Source organism: Lissotriton vulgaris, chromosome 1_1 (assembly GCF_964263255.1).
Source record: "Lissotriton vulgaris chromosome 1_1, aLisVul1.2, whole genome shotgun sequence".
NCBI classification, from domain to species: domain Eukaryota; kingdom Metazoa; phylum Chordata; class Amphibia; order Caudata; family Salamandridae; genus Lissotriton; species Lissotriton vulgaris.
The window spans coordinates 1,416,174,658-1,416,192,813 of NC_141685.1; the positions used below are offsets into that span (position 1 = coordinate 1,416,174,658).

At 43.3% G+C, this 18,156-nt stretch overlaps 1 protein-coding gene across 1 annotated transcript in view; it reads right to left on the minus strand.

Annotated features, from left to right (window-relative positions):
- Positions 1–18,156, minus strand: part of MUC19 (mucin 19, oligomeric) — a 229,750-nt gene that overhangs the window by 106,644 nt on the left and 104,950 nt on the right. The gene's annotated exons all lie outside the window — the stretch shown is intronic.

Below are 18,156 nucleotides of genomic sequence, written 5' to 3' on the forward strand. Positions count from 1 at the left end.
TGAATATTCCCCTTCCTTAGATACCTTTGAGCTTCCACCTTTGGGCAAGAATTTGAAAGGACCATAAACCAGGCATAAGCGCAAATATATGTCTTCTGCCACCCTGGCCTCTGGTACGGAGAGTGTAGTAAACGATGTCCAAAGACAGAGTAGATTTCCAAAGGTTTGTTTATTGGAAGTAGGATACAGCATAAGAGCAGACCATCCACAGCAGCAGAAGCCAGTAAACTGCCACTGAGTGGAATGCACATAGAGAAACAGGGAAGGTGGAACATGGAACATGGAATAGGAACAGTAAACACATTCTTGAGATAACTAGAAAGCCAACCTATGTACTACACATCTTCTCCCTTTCTGTTGTTTGAAAAAAAAACAAAAACAAAAAACAAAAAAAAAACTTAACAAATAAAGTCCTGAAGGTAAGTAGGAGGCCGGCGAGGCCTAAGAGGACGTGCAGAAAGGGAAGAACTCTGAATGGGGACCGGGCCCTGCAACAGAGCAGGAGCATCACCCCCACCAGAAACATTGACTTCATCCTGTGCACGAGAGTCAAGGGAAACACTATTAAAAACTAGGTGACCATCAATATCATTAGCCAGCAAGTAACCGCTAGTATCAGAATCAACAGGGCATGGGGTGGAAGAAACAGAGGCATCGGAAGCATCAGGGTGCACAGAGACCAAAGAGGAAGAGGTCCTCTGTCTCATGTAAAGAGCAACTCTCCTGAAGTTCCAGCATTCACCATTGTTAAGGATGACGCAATGGTTAAGCACCTTCTTGACCTTAAAAGGACCCTTGAACTTGGAGAGGCCTTTCTTTAACCTACCCAGTTTGATTTTGACTAAATCTCCCACACAAAAAGGAGAAGAGGAAGTGATATCGGAAGAAGAATCAACATCAGTTTGAATATCATCTGGAAAATTACCCTGAGCCTGCAGAGTAACGACATCCTTCATCCATGAGGGAACTAATTTCAGACCAGGATCACGCCCTCTCATCAATTGAAATGGGGACAAATCCCCATTAGCCAAAGGAGTGGTACGATATGCCCATAGCATTTCATTCACCATTTTCCTAACAATGTGACCACCACTAGATGCCATCTGAATAATACCCTTAACCACTTTATTGGCTCTCTCACAGACCGCATTACCCTGAGGGTTGTATAAAGATGTGTGGTGATGGGAAACACCACACTCCTTCAAGAAAGTCTCCATATCCTTGGAGATGAGTTGTGGACCATTATCTGTGATTAAGACAGAAGGTAAACCCTCATCCTTAAAGAGGTCGCCCAGAAACTTGATGGAGTTGGAAGTAGTGATATCATTGGTAAAATGAACCACTAACCACTTGGTGAACACATCAATAACAACAATGGCGAATCTATCACTCTCCCCTAGCTCGCCCATAGGGCCAATAAAATCAAGAGCAATAGTATGCCAGGGCAAATTTGGAGATGAAATGTGTGCACTATCAGCCAATTTCGGACCAGTTTTCAACCGCTTCTCCCCTTCTCTACAGAGAGAGCAATTTACAACCCAATCTACAACCTGTGAGTCAACCCCAGGCCACCAGAAGTGATCCTTAAGACGTCTTTGGGTAAGGGTCTGACCCATGTGTCCCTCATGTGCCAAAGCCAAAAGCTTGGCCCTCAAACCAAAGGGGGGCACAAATTTCTCACCCTTAAAAAGGATGTCACCAACAATAGAAAGATCATCTAAGACCTTAATGTAAGGCCGAACAGCAACTGAGACAGCACTTTCTCTCCTAGAGCCCAATGTTATAAGTTTGATGACTTCTTGAAGAGTAGCATCAGCAGACATCTCCCTAGACCAGTCACTGGAAGAAAAAACACCCTCTCCCACAAAAACAGCATCCTCAACAGAGGCTACAGCTACATCATCCAAATCTAACGACACAACTGAATTACAAGGAGCACGCCAATCCAAAGATAATCTGGAAAGACAATCGGCTTGGACGTTTCTCCAACCAGGAATGTACTCCACTGAATACTGAAACTCTTGCAACCTAGCTGCCAGCTTCATAAGTCGAGCAGAACCCTTTCCGGCCCCACCAGGAGAGAGGACTTTGATGAGGGGCTTGTGGTCAGAACGTAGAATGAACTTCATGCCCCATAAGTAAGTACGGAAGTATTCGACAGCCCAAGAGGCAGCCAATGCTTCCCTCTCGATAACAGAGTAGTTCTTTTCAGTATCGGTGAGGGTCCTGGAGGCGAAAGCAATGGTGACCTCTGACCCACCACTCAATTGGGACAACATAGCACCCAGACCATGCGCACTGGCGTCAACTGTGACAATAGACTTATTATGTACATCAAAGGGAGATAACATTTTGGCATCACAAATCTCATTTTTGATGTTAACAAAACATTTTTCTTGTTCAGGTCCCCAAGTGAAACCCACACCCCGCTTGAGCAAAGATCTTATTGACACAGTCTTATCAGAAAAGTTCTGTACAAACTTAGAGTAGTACTCTATTAAACCCATAAAAGAGCGAAGTTGATCTTTGTCAGAAGGTGAGGGTGCAGAACGAATAGCCTCACACAAGTTCCTTTTGGGTTTTATGCCAGAGGAAGTGATGGTGTAGCCCAAATAGTCTACTTCACACACACCAAACAAACACTTATCCTTACGTAAAGTTAGACCAGCCTCAGATAACTTTTCAAGGACAACACTGAGTGTGAAATTGTGCTGGGATTCAGTAAGACCATAAATCAGGATATCGTCTTGGAAGTAGACCACTTTAGGTACACCTTCAAAAATACCTGACACCATGCGTTGAAAAACGCTAGCCGCTGACTTGAGGCCAAAGGGCAAACGAGTAAACTGGAAGGTACCCCAAGGAGTGATAAAAGCTGTTAGGGACTTAGAATCTTTATGTAAGTCAATTTGGTGGTACGCACTCCTTAGGTCCAATTTAGAAAAAAATTTTGCCCCATTAAGTGTGGTGACTAGCTCAGATATATTAGGTAACGGGAAAGTGTCAGCGACAACACAGTGGTTGAGAGACCTGAGGTCGACACAGAAACGGAGTTTGCCGTCAGACTTCTTGGTGACAACAATGGGCGAAACCCAAGGGGAGGCCTCTACAGGTTCAATGACCCCAGAACCCAACATGTCATCAAGTAAGCCCTTGACCTCATCCCTGATGATAATAGGAATGCGCCTTACCTTGTGCTGAACGGGGATTGAATTGGGTTTAACTATAATTTTGTGTGAATAGCCCTTAAGCCTTCCCAAACTCTCACCAAACACATTCTTGAATCGAGCAAGCAAAGAAGACAACTCAGTGTCCTCCACAACCATAACCTGAGGGTCAGCTCGAGGATTGACCACAATGCAAAGATCATATTGGTGTATCCAACCAAGGATAGCAGGACCAGATTCCGAGACATATACCTTTCCAAAAATATGTCTCGTAGTGAACACAATGTTAGCCTCGAAGTACCCAAGAATATTTGGTGGCTCACCCTGGTACCCACCAGGAGAGATATCTGTAGGAAAGAGAGAACCGGCACCCCACAATTCAACAAACATGGAGTTGGGAATAATGGTGTAACGCGAACCAGTGTCCACCATCAAGTAAATGTGCTTGTCATTAATAATGAAAAGAGCCTTAGGTCTGTTTCTGCGTTTCTGGTCTTCATGTTGAAGATCACCGTCCTTACCAACCACTAAAATTTTGTCAGTGCCATCTTTTTCCCCTGGAATGTCAATAACACATGAAACAGAGGAGCGTGCTCTACCTCTGCAAACACGAGCATAATGCCCCAATTTACCACATTTCATGCATTCCTGCTTGGAAGCAAAGCAAAACTTTGAATCGGAAGCATGTGCAAGACTGCCACATCTAAGACATTGCCTGGAAGAAAAAGGTTTAACAGTATTATTAGTCTTAGCATTGACAGTTTTCTTGTTGAAGAATTTTCTCTGTTTAAGAAGAGCAACTTCGTCTTGATCATCATTTTCCTGACTAGGACACATGTCCGAATGACAAGACACCTCACCAACGTCACTTGAAATAGCTCTTTTTTCCAACTCTTTCATGCACCCCTGGGATTGTTCAACAACTTTTGCCAAATCAATTGCTGTTTGCAGATTGGGATTTTTGGCTGCCCAAAGACGTTCCTGGATCTTTTTGTTATTACATTGTACAATGAGCTGATCCCTGATCAGTTCATCAGTCATGTTGCCAAACTTGCATTTCACTGACATTTCTCGTAGTCTGGAAACAAAGTCATCTATGCTCTCACCAGCTCTTTGACTTTTGGTGTAAAATTTATATCTGTTCATAACTAGGTTCTCTTCCTTAGCATACCTGATCTCAAGACGAGACACAGCCTCTTTATACTCATCCAATGGTGCTTGTGCGCCAGGTACCAGGACTTGTGGCAAGAACCTAAAGACACGTTGTCCTTCCTTACCAAGACAACCCAAAAGAAGTGCCTTCTTGCGTTTGGCAGAAAACTCTTGGGCATCCAAGGCATCCAGATAATTCTCAAACATGGGAAACCAGTCTTCCCATGATATGCTGGGCTGGCCAGGCGAGGAGAGAAAACTAGCTGGTAGGACAATAGAGCCAGAGTGAAAGGAAGATTGGTCAGACATGTTTAGAACTGTGGTGAGAGGCAGAGACTGTACTAAATGATGTTAATGGCAAAATAACACAAAATTCAAAACAAATGGCAATGTTTCAGTACAAAATGGAAAGTTAGCGTAATCCAGAAAACAACGCTACAAACAACAACGATTTACTTGTGAAAAATGCGCATAAGACGAGCGCATCGTCGTTGCTCTGCTGGAGTCGGATCAGTGACCATGGAAACCCACAATAGCTCCTCAGCGCGATGACGTTGACACGCTAAAACCATGGAAACCCACAATGGCTCCTCGGCGCGATGACGTCGACACGTTGATACGCCAGTTCCTGAAAGACGCAGCGCGTTAGGATGAGTCGCGCAGAGAAAGGAAAGCTCCAAGAGACGTCACAGGAAGAATCGCTGACTCCCCCGGAGGATTCCAATGCGTCATCAGAGTGAAAGCGGCAGCGCCGGAGTAGGAGGCAGGCTGAGAAGACGACAGAAGGACAAAACGAGGTAAAACGGAGACAGGCGCAGGTAAACACTTGCCAGTTCCGTCGCGATGTCCAATTAGAGGCTGTCAGGTCTTCTGAGGCAGCGTAGAGTAGATCCAACTCGAATCGGTCTGCTCTTGTATCCCTCTGCTGTGACGAGATGATAGAAGAAACTGCAGGGGTTCAAGAAGCGTCGCCAAAATACTGTAGTAAACGATGTCCAAAGACAGAGTAGATTTCCAAAGGTCTGTTTATTGGAAGTAGGATACAGCATAAGAGCAGACCATCCACAGCAGCAGAAGCCAGTAAACTGCCACTGAGTGGAATGCACATAGAGAAACAGGGAAGGTGGAACATGGAACATGGAATAGGAACAGTAAACACATTCTTGAGATAACTAGAAAGCCAACCTATGTACTACAGAGAGGTTATACCAGTAATTAAGAATAAAGATCAGCGTCAATTGAAGCCTCCCTTAAATTGCTAACTAATGAGGTGGACTCTCAATGGTCTAAAGAAACAGGACTGATAGGGGTGACCAGTTCAAACTAGCCCTCCACTAGGCATATATCAGTTTGTTGTCCTAGAGACTAGAGAGTCCACTATGTTTGGTGGAAATGACAATCATGAACAGAGCCCTGGGGTTGGTCCGGGTTCAGGTTGACTGGAACAGGTGGACAATGTGGATAGTTTATTACATTTACCTCCTGAATGCATGTGATTTCTTATTATTTTAAAAGGGGCTGTCCTCTGGCCTGTGGCCAGCATGAAGGATGGGAGAAATTATCCAATGAAGTCAAACACTGGATAAGTATCAGAGCTGGAGTTCAGTCTATAAAACAAATGGAATAATCATGATTAAGAGAACAAAATGAATCGATCAGCCTAAAAAAGACACAAAATTACTATGTTGTGATAAAGCTTAACTCAGCCTTTCATGAAGATAGGGCACCTACTGTTTTAGCAGGCTATTGAGGGCTAGTGGAATCTATGGGTTTCCCCAGTGGTATTTCATCTTCTCGCTATTAGAAGGCTGCCTTAAAGGCCAAATCGATTCCTGCAGGGGACCAACCCACCCATAATCGTTTTCTTCCTCTGGGTAAGTTGATGGAACTAGACTGACCATCTCAGTTGCTAGTAAAAGGAGATACATATGAGGGCAGCAGCTCTGAGATTCTCGATGATCCTTTCAAGGATAATATTTTTTAACAGGGACTAGAGTCTGGGAAAGGTAATCTGCACCTATCAGAGGGTGGTATTAGTATCCTGAGCTGGAATGTGGCCGTTGCTAGGAGAAAACTTGTGAACAATGAATGTTGTACACATATACAAAGCTTCCTAATTTTCTGCCTCCAAGAAATCTGGCAAGCAACTGTATTCCATGTGGATGGCTTTAGTACACTTTGTACCATCTGTCTTCAAAAAAGGGCAGACCAAAAGGATGTTTGGCCATTCTTCTAGCAACCAACATGCGGGACACACAAGACTCAGGGGCATATTACCAAGCAATAGCGATAATTATCGCTATTGCATGGTTAGAGACAAAAATTTACCGCTGGGCTGCGGCGATTTTTATCGCAAATAAACCTTGGTATTACCAAGGTTTATCGCAGATGCGATAAAAATCGTCCGCAATGCATGAATATCGCTGAAAAGTCCGCGATATTTATGCATTACCGAGCTAATGCTCTTAGCCATGTTATCCACCTCCCATTGGATAACATGGCTAAGAACTGCTCAGGGCAGGTGCTAGCTTTTGGAGATATTCGCGCTTAGCTGGAAAGGAAGTAAATGTTTAAAAAGGAAGCATGGGAGAATCTCGTTGAAGCGAGTAGGCAAGGTGACAATGTGGACTTATGGAGAATAGTCAATAATAAACTTTTCTGAAAGGACAAAGGACCCACTTAAGTATTCAATATCTCTTCAGATGATTGGACCTAATATTCCTCTGGTATTTTCTTAGTGGAGGTATGCCCTTGTCTAGAGGATTCTTTACATCACAATAGGGAAATTGAGTAGGGAGCAGTGGAGGGCTTGATTTTTGATGTTAAGCATGATATAGCGCCCCTCAAAAAATGGCTTAAGGGCAAGACCCCAGGTCCAGACAGTGTCACACCAGGATTTATTTATAGGGTGTATACACTTCTCACTAATGTCCTGAATGCCATTGTTAAGGTAGGCCCTCCTCCGTCATGGAGGAAATCTGTAATAGTCCAGATCTTTAAGAAAGGTAATAAAGGTGATCCAGCCTACTATTGACCTTTTTTGCTTTTGGATTCCTCAATGAAGGTAGCAGGACGGATACTTTAAGATAAACGTGAGGTTAGACACAGAACCATAAAGCTATCTCCGCTATTCAATATGGCTTTAGAAAGGGGATCGGTACAACCAAAGAATGTCTCAATTTAGCTCTCATTATTGATAAATCCAAAGTTGCCAAGTAGCAGACTCTGTACCTTTCATTTATCGATCTCAACTCCACTTTTGAATTAGTTACTTGCTATGGGACTTTTTATCTAATCTCGGGGTTTAACATGTTTATTATTCATTTTATTCATCAGTTTTACACCAATACTACAGCAGTGATACGTTATGGTCATAGTGGCAACTCTACTAATTATTTCATAGTGGGCAGGGTTGTAAGACAGAGATGCATATTAGCGCCCTTTCTTTTTACCCTATATATGAATGGCATAGACAATTTTATGTCTGCTAAAACAACTGATGTCCCGTATATAGGTTCTAGCCCACCCTCCATTTTATTATATGATGATGACGCCAGTGGTGCCTCGCACAGGTACGAGCGGTAACACAGAGTACTTATCCCGTCGTCTGTCAAATTACAACACCCCCTGCCCCACCCCCACCCCACCACTCTTACCTGTGCAAGATGCTTCTGAACAACGCTGGTCCTTACTGGTAATGCACTACAGTGTCTTTGAATTGTTTTGGGTCTTTTATGGAGAGTCTAAAGTTAATAAGGGCTAGTCGTATGTCATGATAGTGGGGGTGGCAATATAAAAGGCAAGGTAATTTTTTATCCATGGGGAAAACATCATACTGACAAAACATATTTTCCTATCTGGGGATCAATTTTGGTTCCTCCAATTCCTGGTATATGCATGTAACTAATAAGAAATTGCACGGCACAGTTATTAAGGTGTTGTGTGGCGCTTGCACCATGCAAGCAGACCCAAGAGCAACGCAAAATCTAAAGGAAATTCATCAAGCCATGCAAGGCCACCTAACGTGGCCCTGAGTGGCTTCATAAATCTAGAGTAATGCAGCGCAAATCACTGCCTTGCGTTAATCTGTGGTGGGGAGGCATTCCAAGGGTGGAGCATGGGTCTTCCCATGCATCAGCCCATTGGTTCTGACACATTCCCAGACTTACCAACATTCATAGACCTGCGAATGCATCAGAATTGTGTGCCTCCCTACCAGAGAAGCAACATTCTGCAGCACATTTATACAAAGAACAATGCCTCTGAGGATTGTTTTGGTCCTAGAAAGAACAGAAACAGGCACCCTTGCAACATGATGCAACTGGACCTGCATTGGAGATGGCCAGCCAAAATTGCACCAGTGCTAGGAAAGGACAGGCATGTGCCAAATAATAGTAAATCTGGCGCATTCCTGCTCTTTCCCTTTCACACAGCGCAATGCAGCAAAGTGGCTTGTTGCACTAGGTTATGTGCATTTCTGACCCTGTATTTTAGGATTATATTAAACCCTATGGACAGGTTTGCTGCAACACAAGGAAGGAAGCTGGTTAAGAAAATGTAAACTGTTTTAAAAAGTAAAGCAATCTCCGCTGTTTGCTATGAGATTGGGGTTTGGGGTCACACCTGTTTAGCCCCTATTCAAGTAGTGAAAAATAAATATTTAAAGAAGCTTTCAGCTGTTGCCCCTTGTTGCTCAAATTATATCTGTCATAAGGAGCTAAGCATATAACTTATTGAGGATTTAATTTCAATAGCCCCTCTTTTAATATGGCATGCAGTCTGGTCAAAACGAGAAGCTGAACTAACTTGGGATTTGATCAGAGACTACATATCTCTTGAGGGGTTTAAAGGAATTCCCTGGCTTGAGCTTTTTTGTTCACTTTGTATGAAGTTGGGCAAACAACATTTTTTGAGGGATCCACAAGGATTATGTAGGGTTAGTAGGAAAGACCTGGGGATCTCCATGTTGGAACTGATAGACAATGAGCGCATTATGGCTAACATTGGTAAAGAATCTGTCTGTGCATATGTCATTCTATCGTTTCCAACTGGTATTCATCCCTATCAGTGTTGGGAGAATAGTAGGTTTTATTGCTTTCTGTTAACCAGGTTTGAACTAAACACAATACATAAGTACTTTGCTTTTTTGGATGTGGCAAGGGATGTGTTTAACTTTCAACCTGTGCCTGTGACAACTTTTCTGATCAATCAGTTTTACATCTTGTCTTTTTTTTGTGGTTTTTACCATGAACCAATATAGAAGTACATTTTCCCATTGCTGAAGGGTCGAGATTGTGTTCAGTGCAGACTAGCTTTCTTATACCTACAGCAATTACATATACAATTTATATGCATATCTGTGGCAATGTTTTTAACTATGGTGGTGAAGCTAAGAAAGACCAACTAGATATTGTACCTTACTGTATTCCTCCCCTCCATGGAGACAATAACTGTTTTATAATACTTTTAGTTGTTTTATTTTGTTATGTTTTTAAACTGTAATGACTATTTTTAATGTAGCATGCATTACTTTAAACTATCTTTTATGGACAATGCTGGCTTTGAATAAAGAATGATATATTGATTTCTATTGGTGCAAAGGAAAGGCACTATTGGTTTTGAATGTCTATAACCAGAAGACAGGCAAGGTTGCAACCGATGAGGATTAAAAAAACAAAATGTAAAAATAAAGTCATGGCAAAGTAAGGTTTTGTCACAGCAGCCATGGCACTGTAGCGCTCTCCTTTTCTGGAGGATGTGCAAATGTGGTTAGGACAAATTCTGTTACTCACAGTACAAGAGAGCCAATGTCTGAAGTGAGATGACCCATTGTCTCACACTGCATACTTTGGTGGGGTCAGGCAAAATGTGATTTACTGTTAAATACAGCAATGGAGGAAGAGGATGACCAAAAGCCCATTTGTGTATTCATGTATTTATGTATTTTGTATTCATGAATTTATTGATTAAATGATCTAAAGCAGTTTCAGGCCAAATCTGCAACCTGAATCCCATGCTAACTTAGTTTTATAAATAGGTGATTAAAAACGTCATGGTGGTTAGGTAGCTACCAGACTATATCAGACTACATAAGCTTGTAATACTCAGATTACTCTACCTTTATTATTGCCAATATCCATCTGATCTGTGGCTAATATCACATCCATTGCCTTTCCTGGTTCATTAAGCAAAACTTCACTTGAAACATGTGGCCATACACAAACTACATACTTTGTCATTCATTATGCTCCCACACAATCTCCCAATGACAATCTATCCTTAGGAAATGACACTGGAAAAGATGCAAAGTGGTATGAGTACTTTCACCTATTTGGAACACACGAGTGGAATGTGATCCATGGCAAACAACATTCACCTTTCTCCGTTGTATGAAGGGTGAGGAAGGAAAACCTCCTGCAGCTAGGTTATTGACACAATTTACAACCCACTTAACTAAGTCTTTCTCACACCTGACTCACCTTACAATAAACAGCACATCACACCGCAGAGATTATGAAATTAAATGAAAAGAATTTATAAAGTGCACTATACCATGAGGTGTCAAAGTGCTAGCAGAAGGCACCCCAAAGCAATTTAAAATCGCCCCAAGTGGCTACATGAAGTGGGAAGAGAAAAGCCATGATTTCAGAAGTTTTTTGCAAAGGCAAATTAATCAACTTCCGAGATATGAGCAGGCAGAGTATTCCACACTTTGACAGCAGCCACCAAGATGGAATATCCTCCCCATCTAGCCTTACGAAATCTAAGAACCAGCACCTGCTTGTGGAAGGATAAACCTGCTATGTGTGTACCAGTGGAACAGAGAGTTAAGTTGGCGGGACACTTTCCACTTTGGGGCCCACTGCAGCCTATCCAGATTAGATTACATGTTGCTCCCTAGCCCCCAAATCTCACATATTCATGAAATCAGGCACCTAGGTAGGGGCATATCTGACCACTCACCGGTATGGGTACATATACTTCTGGATCAGGTTAGGGTGGTCCCGATTAATCCCTGGTATCTTCACAACCCCAAAATTCGCAAGGAGCTCACTAAGGCGATGGAGACTTATTTGGATGAAAACACGGGTATGGTAGACTCCTCCCAGATACTCTGGGAAGCTTTCAAAGCAGTGATTAGGGGGGAAGCTCTGTCCCTAATATCTGGACAGAAGAAGGAACAACAATAGGAAGTGTCTAATATAGAGGGAGAGATCTAGCAATTAGAGAGAGACGTGGAAACAACGACCACATCAGACTCACTCCACCTGTTGCATCTTAAACAGGAGGAATACAGGGCGCTAGTGACAGAGAAAGCTAAAACGCTGAGTAGAGAGAAACTTGGTAAGATTCATGACCTAGGAGGTAAAGCCGGAAAATTGATGGCTTGGCTTGATAGACATGAGTAGGCAATCAGATTGGTTCCAGTTCTGCAGGACGCTAATACTGTTTGCATTACTGACCAAGAAATAGCGAATCACTTTGGTAGACATTTTGATCTGGTGTATACCGCAGTGGCACCCTGCACCGAGGACGACTCTGCTGAATTGTTAAAGAACATTACACCCCCTGCCCTTTCCTCAGCGGACCAGCAATAATTGGACAGCCCCTTGGCAGCAGACGAAATAGCGCAGGCGATCAGATCACTAAACTCACGGAAAGCCCTTGGCCCTAACGGCATTCCAATTGAATTATATGAACTTAAACTTGATAAATTGTCTCCATATCGCAAGGGCATGTTCGAGGAAAGCAGAGAAGTAGGTGAGCTGCCAATGGACCAACGCATAGCCAACGTAGTACCCATACATAAGGAAGGCAATCCCAAATCAGATTGCACCTCATATAGGCTAATCTCCCTCCTTAATGCTGAGCCTAAGATCCTTGCCAAAGTCTAAGCTAACCATCTAATTGAAATAATCTCAGAACTGGTACACACAGACCAATCCAGTTTTATACCACTCAGTGTTAAATTTGCGCCGAGTTCATGGGGTCCTAGGTAGAGTGGACACGATCCTAGAACCGGCTGTCCTTGTTTCCCTGGATGCTACCATGGCGTTCAATACTATTGAATGGCCATAGCTGTTCTCCGAAAACTGGGGTTCGGCCAGGAATTTATTCAGTGGGTTTGGCTCCTATATTCGAAGCCAATGGCACAAGTCGTGGTCAATAATACAACATCAGACACTTTTGTTTTGAGCCGGGGTGCCTGTCAGGGATGCCCTGTCTCTCCCCTCCTATTTGCACTAGCATTGGAGCCCCTGGCGGCATTGATCCGCCGGGATCCAGTTGTTCGAGTTATGCCTTGGTCACCTGAATGGGAGGATCGCATTTCGCTCTGTGTGGATGATATTTTACTTTATTTAACACATCCCAAAAAGTCTTTATTAGCAGTCTTGGACATATAGGCAGTATTAGGCAGGTATTCTGGGTTTAAGATTAATTGGACTAAATCCCATTTATATGTCCTTCAGGGAGGTCTACCCACCTTGCCCCGCAACTATCCAATCCAGGTCAGTACCTCGGGATTCTAATATTTGCGAATATTACTTACCTTAGACCCTACACTTCGATATGAAAAAATCCTCCTTCCTCCTATGCTTTGCTTAAAACGGGACATAGCCAGCTGGAAGTTTCTTCCCCTCTCTCTGCTGGACAAGACAGCTCTTTTTAAAATTATGTCCCTCCCCCGTTTTCCTTCTGCCCTACAAAATTCACTCAATCCTGTCCCCCTGAAATATCGCAAGGAAATTGAACACTTCCATAGAGTCTTATTGTGGAACAGATCCCCACGCCTAGCCTTGGGTAAATTTACATTAAAATGGTATGATGGTGGCATCAGTCTACCAGACATTAAAAAATATTTTTGTGCTGCACACCTAGCAGCTATCAATCATGGCACATTCAATGGCCTTGACGACCCAGGCTACTGAATGGATAAGTGGCTTCTATGAGGAGGAAATTATAATAGATCTCTTTATTCGAAACCTGACCACTCTAGACTGACAGGTCCCACTGGACATTCAGTCAGTGAATGGCACACTGCAAATAGGTCCCTTGAATGGGAACGTAAACTGACGCTAGCTACCCCCCTATGGGATTCGGCACAGTTGGGTAATCTAAGGACATCAAAAGGGTTTGATAAGTGGAACTTGATTGGCATCTCACAAATTAAACATGTATGGGAGAAGGGAGAGGTGAAACCCTTTGCCACTATCCATAGCCAGCACGAGCTAGCTGACACTGAGTTCTTTCGTTACAGACAGGTTAGCCATGCACTACATTCCCTCATCCCAAGGGGCCCGTCCCTTCCTGAATCATCCCCGTTAGAGGACAGGATACTGGATGGCCACATCCAGGATTAGACCATCTCCTTAATTTATAATACATTTATACATAACATGGAAGATCCTCTCGCAGTATTGTGACAGAAATGGGTGGCAGATGGCATAGAGATGGATGATGAGGAGTGGCAGGAGGCGATATCTTCTCTTCGGGTGGTGGCCATTCCAGCTCAATTAAGGCTAGTACAGCTTAAAATCATGCATAGGATATATATGACTGGCCCTCGATTAGTACATAAGGGAAGAGCGTAAACAGGGGACTATCACAGAAGATGCGGCCAAGTCAGCACCTTTATGCACATCATATGGGAAAGCACACTCATTCAAGCGAATTGGAGGGAGATACATGCAGTGATGAGGGAAGTCCTCACTGTCGCCATTTACTCTGAAGCATGCAGATGCATGCTGAACATATGGGAACTGACTGACCTTAACACCCACCAAACACAATGGGCCACTTTTGGATTCATGCTTGCCAAAAGAAATATAGCTCAGGCCTGGGGAGCAGCAACCACCCCCACACTGGAGGCATGGGAGACTAGTATGGACTAGTGTATGTTCAGAGTAAAGACAGTGTGTATTGCCCGAGGATGTCCTAAAAAGTGGTCCCGCATAAGGTCCCCTTGGAACTCATACCGTGGAGGCATTTGTGTTCCCCCACAGAGTATTGAACTTGATGATTTGCTTCCTCCTTGAATGGTTCTTACTGTGCGAAATGTGTAAAAGTATTGCCTCTAATTGTCATGCATATCTTGATACTGAACTGATTGATGATTGCTTATATACCAATGTTTGTTAATAATAAGTTGGCAGGAACCTTTCTGATGAAGTGCTAGAAAAACCATGCCAAGAGCCTTAAAAATAATGCTCTTTCTGACCGTAAGCCTGTGGAGGGAACGTATCCTGTCTCTGACTGAAATGTGCCTCGGGATGTTGAGAATATGTCGGTCAGCCACGTTCTGGGCAACTTGAAATTTGTTAAGACAGGATGCATTAATATTTAAATGCAATGAGTTGCAGTAATTCTTTTGTGAGTTGTCTAATGTGATAATAACTGATTGGTGCAGTTCTCCTGGAATATCGGAGAACATCTTTCTCAGGGTGCTGGTGATAAGAAAATAGATGTTAGTAGTGTGGCTGACCTGAGAGTCAAAGCTCAAGGTATTGTTAAATAAAACACCCACATTGTTTGGTGATTTGACCGGAGTGGGAAGAGGTTCACAAACCTCCAGCCACCAGATGTTTGACCAAAAAAAACCCTGTGTGCCAAACACCTATACCTCCCTTTTGTCAGCTCTAATTTTAAGGCATTTTCTTTCATTCACCTATTAATGCTAGACATACAACAATTAAACCTCGCAGCTACAGAAGTCAGGTCGTTCGAAATATGAATAATGTATATGATATAATGAAATGTATTAGCTGTCTGTATTATCAATGCTGTTGTATCTTTCAGCATCTACTATAAAGTATTAATTGTCTTATCTGCACCCATAGTGCTCATGATCTTCTTTGCCAGATTCCCTAATCAGTGTGAAATTTCATTAATACATTTTCTTGTTCTATAATATACTGAAATTAATTTAAAAAGAATTAAAGGTCTGCAAAGGTGAATTTTCTGTTCCAATTTGGTTAAAAGTTAACTGTAGTGAGACTTTTTGTGCTATTTCATCTACAGTCCTTAAAATAATAGTAAGAAATTGTTACATTGAACTGTTGTTCAATCCAGACCAGAGGGATAAAAGTTTCACCTGCTAGTACCCTGACACACCTTTGATGATCTGGCTAGGCCTCAAATCAATTACCAGAGAATATATGTCAGATTTTACGTGTAACAATCTATAAAGCAATACTGTTAAAAAACAGAGATCTAGCCCGAGCACAGGTGGAAACTCTTACAGGTTGGTCCGCACTGGGGAGAGTGTTTTAGTGAAAGACCTTCCTGCATGTGGACACTCAATTGATAGTGGTCCAGCCATATCCTTCAGAGCAAATTTTCAAAACACATAGTTGGCGAGTTCACTTCCAGTAACCATGATTCCTAGTTAGTTTGGCAGCTTGGGCCTCGGAGTACCTCTAGGTTACGGAATGAGAGATTTAGGCTAACAGGTGATTTGTACCATACCCAATTTCCTTTTTTTTAAATTCTTTTTATTAACAGTAACAAATTCAACATTATGTTTGGAGACTGTGGGTTACTGAGACAATGCAATTTTGATGATAGCACATTACAGAGTATTTCCACAGAGACATAATAACTTACAGTAGTTAAGGTGTTTGTGGTTCGTCAATGGGGGGAGATCGGGGGAGCAGAAATATTTCCCCTATATGCATTCCATTTGTCCCATATAGCAGTCCATTTTAGGGGGCAGCCACGTGAAACATACACCGTCTTCTCTCTTATCATGCACCAGTCTATGTCCACCTTCCAGGATTCAAGCTCGACGACACCGCTGCCTTCCACAGCCGTGCATAATTTCTTTTAGCCACCATTAAACCCAGATGGACCCATAGTTTATCTTTACTGTTCAAATCAGTTGGTTCCCACACATTAAACAAACATTGTTTCACTTCCTGCCCAATCCCAGTGTCTAACACCTCTCCCATACAGTCAATAATTTTCTTCCAGTAGTTCTGAACACTCCTACATTCCCATAGTATGTGCATAAAGTTGCCCATCGAGCCACATCGTCTCCTGCACAGTCCGTCAGCCACCCTTCCTATCTGTACTAGCTTGGGCCCTGAGACATAGATTTTGAGTTGGATTAGGCACAGTCTGGAAGAGATCGCTACTTCCCTTGGGTAGTCCTCAGTCCATTTTAGCCCCCAAAAAGTTTGAAAGCCATCTATATGTGGAACCAATGTCGCGGGGTGGACACCGATCCAGGGGACCTGATGGCACTGAGTTGAAGTCTCCTCCTACCATCATGTGTCCCTCTGGGAAAGAGAGCATGATGGTCCCTAGGTCCTTGAAGGTATGGCCCTGTAGGCCCAGTGGAACATAGACTGTCATCAGTGTGAGCATCTGACCCTCTCACAGCTCCGAAATCGCGGAGTAATGACCCATCTCTTCGGTCCAGGAGTGTTTTATGGAGAGTGGGAAGGAACGCTTAAGCAGGATACCAACTACTCTAGAGCCCGTGGTGAAGCCAGAGTGAGCCATTAGTGTGTCACCCCATCTATTTAAGGCTTTACAGGTGCTTCTCACAAGGTGGGATTCTTGGAGTAGCACGGCGTCTGAGAAGTGTTGCCTAATGTTTCTAGGACTATGGAACGTTTTACCTTGTCCCCCAAGCCGTTGACGTTCCAGCTCAGGAGTTTAAGACTCTTGTTCCAATAGGTACTCATTGTAGATAGCGTGGTCAATGGTGTGTATCATCGTCTCTGGCTCAACCTTGTCAATTGAACTTATGAGTGTTATTACCACCCATCCCCCACTCAACTACCCCCCTCCCTGCTCCCCTGCACTCTGGGCTTAAAACTGCCCATTGAACAACTACACAGAGTGCCTGTCTCCCAACCTGGAACTAAAAGTAGACTTGTGTGGGGTGAGCTACTCCGTCATTCAGCCCCCCCTGTGGATACTTATAGCTAATCCCCCCTGAGGTGTGGACTATCTTTTATCTTGGTGTAGAATAGGATAAACTTAACGTTTCACAACACAAAACTCTAATGTTATGGAACAGACAATTGTAATATACTCCAAGATGCTGGATAAGACCTGCCGAATTTCAAATCCAATTGGGAGTACCTATTTTTCTCAGCCCTGCCCTTACCTCAATTGGAATAGGTTTACCCTTCAGTGAGCGTTATGCTCTTTCACCCCCCTCGAACCCTCCAGCCACTCTGCAGCCTCTTCAGGTTGGCTGAAAAAACAGGCTTTACCATCGGCTTCCACCCGGAGACGGGCCGGAAACAGCATTGAGTATTTGATTCCTTTGTCTTTTAGTTGTTTCTTTTCTGCGAGGAATGAGAGCCTTTGCCTCTATACCTGAAGGGTGAAGTCCGGGAAAAAGGTGATTTCTGCATTGTTGTATTTAAGAGTTGGGGTCACTCTTGCGTGCTGTAATATGGCATCTCAGTGTCTAAAATTCAGGAGCTTCACCAGGATGGGACTCGGAGGCGCACCCGGCTTGGGACGCCCCGCAGATACTCTGTTGGCCCTCTCGACTACAAAGAATTTGGACAAACTCTTCGGTTGCAGGTGTTTAAGTAGGATCCGGGCCGGCGCATGGTGGAGTAGGTGCTGAGAAGCAAGTGGTTACCAATAAACCCCGTGAAACTACACAAATACCTACGCCGAAGCCCATTGAGTAATTCTCCATGCCACTTTAGGTCTCCTTTAGGAGTAGATCAACTAATTAGTGGAAGCAGAGCTGTAGTATCCACAGTCCGGGCTCGTCCACTTATAATGGGGGCTAGTATACCCCTAGCACTTGTATTCTTTCACTGCACTTTTCACTAGTTAGCACTGGTCCTGATAAAGTGCATATGAT